The 8,136-nt window shown below is 36.7% G+C and overlaps 1 long non-coding RNA gene across 1 annotated transcript in view; it reads left to right on the forward strand.

Moving 5' to 3' along the window:
• The window catches only part of LOC107094110, a 119,985-nt gene extending 112,165 nt beyond the window's left edge, over positions 1-7,820 (forward strand). The window contains exons 2-3 of the long non-coding RNA XR_001481652.1: positions 7,603-7,628; positions 7,700-7,820. This is a non-coding gene — a long non-coding RNA (uncharacterized LOC107094110). The remainder of the gene's footprint in view (positions 1-7,602; positions 7,629-7,699) is intronic.
• Positions 7,821-8,136: the final 316 nt, after the last annotated feature.

Below are 8,136 nucleotides of genomic sequence, written 5' to 3' on the forward strand. Positions count from 1 at the left end.
AGTGTTTCTATTATATTTGGGCTTTACTCCTTAGCTGAATGACCTATTATCTCTGGGTTCCCCTAAAAGACAAAGGTTTCATTATAAAAACTGTTCATGGTTTCAGCGGTGTCTTTTGTGCTTTTGTTTTTTTTAACCATCATATGCTGTTGAGGACCAACATTCATATAACAATTTGCTATGGAATTGCATTCCCAAAGGTCAGGTCATCTCATTTCACTTTCAGTTATCCTGAGGTGTTTTAGCATCTTATCTTAATTAGGCCTCCCATCGAATCCATACAGAAAAGAATGCCTGATTATTGATGGGATTATAGACTTTGCTGGGATTCAGACCTGGTCTGAGTGAAAGATACATTCTATGACTGGTTAGGGGCCCAAACATATGTCAAATAAGACAGTGGTACTGGTCTGTCAAAGATAAATATCTTCATAGTTTAAAGTATTGCTTTAATTTATATTTAGCTAGGTAGAGGCAAATAGGGAATGGAGTGGAGTCTGAATGACAATGGTTTGGTGCCCTGGCAGGGATTTGGGAGTGTGTATGTATGTTGGGGGGATTATAAAGCAAGGGGAAGAATTTTCTTGGGGTAAGATGGGTGTAGAGGGTATGGGTTGGGGGGCATGCATCTGCTCTCGGGCCCAATCAACTGCTCCAAAGGCCTAACAATGGGCCCCATCAGTGAGCGAGTAGAGTCACAGGCGTAAGTGCACCCAATAAGTGTGCAATTTCTGCCCATATGACCATCCTGACACAATTGCTCTAATTTTCCTCCTTTGAAATGACTGATAAAAGACTTAGGTAATTGCTACGCCACTGAATTTCTTCCATGATCAGGGCAAAGGAGGAGGGAGAAACCGGGGGATGACGAGCAACAACGAGAGACTGAGAGGCTTGTGTGAGGATGGGTGAGAAGTGACACAGCCCCAGGGCCTGAGGATGGAGACTAGAGTGTCAGTTTGTGAAAAATCCCAAATTAATACTTGTCGCTTCCTCTCCCCTCCTCTCTGAATGACCATCCTCTACTTTCACCATGGGATCTTATTAAGTAGAGGTAATTTGTCCTGACAATGTATTGGAAATCACTCGGTCAGAAAATTCTGGCAAAATATATTCAAAACATGGTGCTGTTGAGTTTTGGTGGCAGCAAATTTAAATGCTTGTCTTACTCTCTGTTTGTTTTATTTTCTATTATAGAGTCAACTGTAAGCAGTGCAACCATTAAAACAAAAATAAGTGTATTTAATAGGGGACTCTGTCCATCACACAAAAATATGCCTTGTAGTGTTTTGACTGGATAATGGTGGTCTACTGCTGAAGACTCTCACATCGTGTTCAAAGTGGATATTCAATTTTGATTGGCTGCAGGGTGTCTGTTACAAATTGTTTTAGGACACCCATAAAAAAGAAGTTCTGGTCAAATAACCTGATTGTTTTGAAAATATATTTTATATAACTTTAAAAAAGCTGCAGCTGACCAAGCGGAATCATTTTTTGGACAGATAAGGTTATTTTGGGAACCCATTAAAACAAGAAATATTAAATAGTGCTTCTTATCTGCTTCTTGTAAAACAGCAAGAATCGTATGTTTTGGCAAGGTAATGTCTTTCCAGGTGTACTTCTTTTTCACTCAGTTATCGAACTATAAGACAGTGAAATTAGTACACAAACTTTTTTTTTGACCAGGTTCTCTTTACATCACAAAAACATATACCTATTTGCATTTTGACAGAAATTTGGTTGTATTGATTCAAATAATCTTAGACCAGCTTTTCATTGTGTGTGTGTTCAGTGTGTATAAAGGTAAATATATATCAGTTAGAGTAGGTAAGTGTGTTCAAGTTGGTGTGTTTGTGGGTGCTGTTTGACTTGGAAAGCCTGGCCCAACCTCTGTCACTCCTCACTATAACCTTGTCCTTTGTAATCAAGCTTTCTTTATCTGATTAATCAGGTTTGTCGGAGTGTGTGTGTGCTTGTATTTTGTACCCTAACCCATCTCATTGAAACAGTGGATATTTGGGTCTGTGGCCTTACTTGATTGGAGTTCAGTTACAGAGATAGAGTGGTAGAAGATGTGCACAGGGACAGAGGGGAATAGATAAGAGAATAGTATTTTAGTCACCTCAGTAACTAACCGACTTCACAGGATACCCAATCAGCTTTTCGCAAACTCGGTGTGTGTCTAAGTGTACGTCCTTGAATACGTGTGTATGTGACGCATTGTGACAGACTCCGGAGGTGCTGATTCTAAACACAGTCTCTGCCAGTGCCAGGGTAATGTTGGCTAATAGCTTAATCAATACGTATTATGGCCCTATTGGTTCACTAAAGTGTGAACAGAATCTCTCCACGCACAATGCCTCGGTGCAGCGAATGAAAGACAGCGTAAAGGAAAGGGAGAAGAAATGTCTTCAGTTGATCCAGACAGACAGCCTAACCTCCCTCATGGGATTTCCTTATTCGGGAATCCAATTTTCCCAATGTGACTGACTTGGTTTGGAGCCTATGGAATGAAACCAAATGTTTTAGCACACCAGACAAATTACTAAAAGCTTTGTTTCCCATTTTCCTTTTTTTTTTTTTTTTTTTACTTCTCAGCTACACTGGTCATCTACAATTTACCCAAGAAAGGGTGTGGGGAGTTGGGAGAATGAAGTGATGAAGATTGTAGTGATTGTGGGAAAAAGTAATTTGGAACAATGAAAGAGAAATAGCAGATGTTAATTTAGCTAAAAGGGGTGACAGTTCATCCGGCTTGGAAGACTTGATGATGCGTGATATGGGGTGCACAAAAAATAGACAAAAGATTGTGGCACCGTTTCTTTGAAAACTGCTATCCTTTTTTATATTTTCACAATTATAATAAAGGTCTCTTTCAATCATAAACTGAATATCGGAATTGTATTCTACATAAAATAATTTAGTTCATATTTGCACAACCTCATATGCTTCCTTTTGTGTTTTCATAAAAGATGTAAAGCTTTTAAAATGTTTAAGCAATGTTTGAATTAATACAATCAGCAGGACTTCCTTGGATAGATAACGTTGGCATTAAAAGTTGAATTTGATTGTACTCTATTAAAAGAGGAAAATATGTAAAAATGAATCATTTTAATCTCTATGATCAGATCAAGTTGACTGCATTGCTGTACATTGATTTTTTCTTATAAATTACCTTGAGAGTTATCAGTTTTTGAATAAATCTGTTTATAAATCTGTGCTTTATAATTAAGCTGAGCTATAATTAAACTGAACTATCACTAGGACTGATAACCTAGAGCTGCATTTTCCTTTGAAGAGAAATATTGTGTCATATCTTTATTGTTGGAGCTTTTTACACTTCTTTTAGTTAGCGCTATAAAACCTATTTAGGCAAAATCTTTTTAAAGCAGAGGGTTAGTAAAATTTCTGGCCAATTAATGCTGAGGAAATATAAGACTGAAAACTGAATGCACTCTAAAAGTAATTTTTATAATTACTACATAAGTAGCACAGTTGGTTATGCTTCTGGTTTACTAAGGACAAATCTGAATATATGTGCAGTAGCAATAATTTGAAGACCACTAATTAAAGGAACAGCAACACTCATTACTAGTATGAAATGACTCTCATCAAGTGCAATTATTTTTTTGCATAGCACAGTTAATGACACAGAAAGGAAAGAAAAACATCTAAATACACAAGTTAATTTGATGCACATGCTTTTATTAGGGTTCTAAAATTGGAATGGAGATATCAGTTATTTTACTTTAGCATATTAATATTCTCAGTTAATAACATAAGGTAAATCAAATCAAAGGGAGGCATGCTTGTTAATTTTTTTCGTGTATATCTTCATGAAATTATATTTCTGTGGTAAACATGAGGATGCTTTAAGAATATTAACAAAGCTCAGTTAAAGGTTATAAAAAAGTGGATCCACTACCTTATTTTCATTTTTTTACTTTCTGTATTAAAGGATAAAAATGATCATATGAGAAATGTTTTGACCCATTTTTCAAATAAGTAAATACAGTAAAAACAAACTTCCATTATTGTTTTGTCCTCAAACATTGAACGTTGTTGAATGTATATATGTATATATTTTTTGGAAGATAATTTCTGATAACTGCCAGTTTATCTAACATCAGATCAGAAAAGCAGATTTGCAATTAAACATTCCAATAGCCCAAGCTACAGGCTATTTACTACTCATATACAACATCTCAACTGTTTTTTGATTAAAGTTCTGCTTAAAGGTGTCACAAGGTAGAAGCCCTGTTGATGCACAGTTCGGTCTTGCTAACACCAGTCAATATATAGTTAAAGGGACATAAAAGGAAGTAGTCTGGTGCTGCTGTTAAAGGCTGAAATGTATATGAACAGGGGATATCTCAGAGCGATGTTCTGCATTTCAGTGGGGTGATGTGAAAAATGTTTTGAATAGGCTCTGATTGCACAAATCAAATACAGAGGAAAAAAAGGGACACAGTAAAACACAAATCCTACAAACCTTCAGTTCTTTTCACACAATTCTCACAGGGAAAAGAGGACGGCTCACTGTAGGAAATCAGAGCAGTGATTGACAGATTAATCATTCCAGTGTTTGGTGTATGCATGTGTGTTCACATGTTTCTAGATATCTGGGAGCTAGTATAGTTCTGTGTGTCTCTTCTGACCTTGACAGATCCTGCAGCCACCTTTAAAACTCAGTCATTCAGGCACAGATGGTAGCTTGTGGCTACCAGAATCTGCAGCTGACAGTTAACACAATGTCCACTATAGAGATAACAATGGAGAGACTACTTAACAACCAGTCTGTGCTATAGGATTTTACTATACACTATTATAATGCATTGCTTTTGCTTCCTCTTTAATTAAATAGTTAAAAAGCAGGCTGAAAACTAGGAAATCAGATTAATTTAATTAAAAATGCTGTCTTTTTATGAGTCCTGTTCAAAACTGGACTCAAAACTATCCAAAGTTATTTATAATCCCTAAAATTTGTAACATATTGGTTCTTTTTCAAGCTTAAACTTAAGCCTCTTTTTCAAAAGAACAGTAAAAAGAGGATTGAAAGTATATGTTTGCATAAAATCTTTACAAATTGTGAAGTGTGCATTTGTGTTCAGGCCTAAAGAGATTAATTATTTCAGGGAGTTTTTCCTCTCCACTGTCGCTACAAGCATGCTTGGTGTGAGGGTTTGCCTTTGAGTCAATGAGTCAATGCAATCATCTGGTTTTCTTTAGATAGAAAACTTTGAATCAATCTGACTGTATGATCTGGTTAAATTGTAAAGTGCCTTGAGATGACATGTGTTGTGAATTGCCGCTATATAAATAAACTGAATTGAAACGAATAGAACAACCATTGCTGTAAATGTTGTGGTATTTGTCTTCACCAGCTCTCTAAAAATTGAGCCTTACATTTTTACTCATTTTTCTATAAACAGCTCAATCCCCAACATAGGGCTGCCAGCCTTATTTTGTACCATTAGAATGGTGTTGTCTAAGCTGTGATGTGTTTTTTGAAACTGAGGATGGGACTTTATATGCTTACTCTTCTATTAAATAATGCTGCATCGTCTGTCGCTTTAATGCATATTCTGGTTGTAACCTAACAACATGTTAAAAAATTCATCTTTTAAGTATTATAGCAAGGATTTCTCCTTTAAGTCTAAAACCCCGGACTTCACAGTTGGTACAAAGGCAACTAGTAAAAGAGCTCTGCTGTAGGTTTTGCCCTACAGGAGTCCTGGTTCACATTATATCACCCCTTGGCTACAGGGAGTCTGACCCAGAACTTAGTTACTTCTAATAGCTCTTCAGTATCATCTCATCCCTCGAGCCACTGATCTTCGCACAGATATTTTCCTTTCCATTTTATGGTTAACGTTGGGGAAATGGTCCTGGGTTATCTGACCCTTAATCTGTGGTGGGAAACGTGTTATTCCTCAGGCGTCTTTGCTTCTCGACAAACACAGAGAGATTTGAGGTAAGCCAGGGGGCAGTATGGGTCCAACAACCTTCCTCATAGCAAGGTTGAATCTTGGATGTTTACTTACCGGTAGTTTATGCTTTTACATGTGTGCAAGGCATTTTTGCTTTTATTTTTGTGTTGGTTTTCTAACTTTCTTCTTGAATTTATCTTCCAATCTTTACTATAATTTCTTTTTGTGTTCAAATCCCAACATGCATGTGTGTTTCTGTGTGTGTTGGACATACAGGGGCGGGGGAGATGTCATGTTCAGTTTGTGTTTGGCTAAACCAATGGTCTCCACCCCTAATAGCAGGGTCTATGGGGTGCAGACACATGCCAATATTCATTGGCAGTTGAATCAAGCCACTTAGATACCATCTGTAAACAGGACTCAGAGGGCCTGGAATTAAACCGAAGGCTGAAAACATTGGAGCTCACTGCAGAGATTACCAGAGGTTCATCCAGGTTAATGGGCTCTGTTGCTATAGATCAGTTACATAGATAGTGAAAAGGCTGTGTGTAGAGACTCACATCTTACAAATATTTGTTGCTATTTGAGTGTTTGAGAATGCTTGCTTATATATTAAATTGACTTTTCAATAAATTAATCTTACTAATTATAATTTCCCAAGGCTATAGAAATATATGAAAGAAAATGCATTGGAAACCTTTTTTTTTATTTATTTATCTACCATTATGTATCTTAAACTCTCTAAAATATGTCAATAAATTGATAAGCAATTCAAAAACAGAATTCTGTAAATATAATTTCTTCCTCACCTATGTGTTATTCAACTCCATACCTCTCTGTCTCCTTACTTCCTTTTGCCACCACGGTGTTCTGCTCACCAACACTGATTCATAATCTATAGCTGTGCCTGGGAGACCAGCAGCTATTGATTTAACGCCTACAGTAATCCAGCGCTGTATCCGCTGCTTGTTAGAGATGCTGGGGTCTAGAAACTGGGGCTTGCAGAGGTAGCCAGAGAAGGACCAGGACAGATGAAGAGGAGATTTTTTTTTTTCCCTTTTCCTGGGGCAGCAAATTTTCTGTTATAGTTTTATTCAATCATTGTCAAATTGCTGCAATAAATTAGAAATGTTCACTTACTGCTTGCGTTTATGTTATACACAGGAAAATATTCTTTTTTATCACTACTACAGTAATATAATACTGTAGCTTGATAAATAAAAATGTTTCTTTTTTTTCAAATGCGGATATGCACTTATCTGTAATAGAGCTTTGTTTGGTTTTTTCCAATTTCCTAAATTCACTCGTTACAAACAATTTTGCCAAACAGAGTTAGATTTTGGAAATAAATGCACAGTAACAGATGTGTTAACAGTTTTAAGGACTGGTGAATTCCCAATATTTTAATGATAAAGAGAAAACAGAAGTACAAATTTTAATCCTGTTAAGATTGTTAAAATGTAGATCAACAATGATAAAAAAGGCTAAAATAATCTAAATTCCACATTTGCTATAGATGTTATAAACATTTAGATACACCAACAAAACAAATATTAATAATGATTAATAAAAATCATTTTAAAGCATAAAGATATTGTATGAGGCAAATTGTTTGTATTAAATGTTGTATGTTTATATTTTTATTTGGCGGCTGGATTGCTCCCCTTTCCAGGGAGATGGACTGGACTGTTGAACCAGGTAAGTGACTCAGTGAGATCATCATCTTCTGTCAGATGATCGTGGTCACTTACCTGTGTTTCTCCCACCAGAGTGTCTGAGATTAGGCAGTGCCCTGTCACCCTCCTGCAGCATCCAAGAGTTGCAGATCCTAGCAGCAGAACAAGGACAGGCAGGCTCAGTAATTAGGGGGCAGAACACATCAGGATCAGGTAATCAGAAAACAAAAAGGTAGCGCCGCAACACTCTCACCAAGGGCTCGAATAATCTGGCACTGATGACTGGTTGAAGGCAGGTGTGGAGGGAAAAAGGTATTCAACTTTTCACCCCAGTTAAATAAACGGAGATTGATGGATTTCACTCAGTTGGTACTTTATTTTCATATTTGCAAAGAGAGAACAGTTCATCATACAGCCCTTATTGCTTGGTAATCAGCCCTGTCCTGGGCAGCATTCATTCCTCCTTACTTACAATAATGGAAAGTTGTCAAAATCAAAACAAATTACAGACACTTTGGTTGAACACTAAC

Source organism: Cyprinodon variegatus, unplaced genomic scaffold (genome assembly GCF_000732505.1).
Source record: "Cyprinodon variegatus isolate N-32 unplaced genomic scaffold, C_variegatus-1.0 Scaffold20, whole genome shotgun sequence".
NCBI lineage: Eukaryota > Metazoa > Chordata > Actinopteri > Cyprinodontiformes > Cyprinodontidae > Cyprinodon > Cyprinodon variegatus.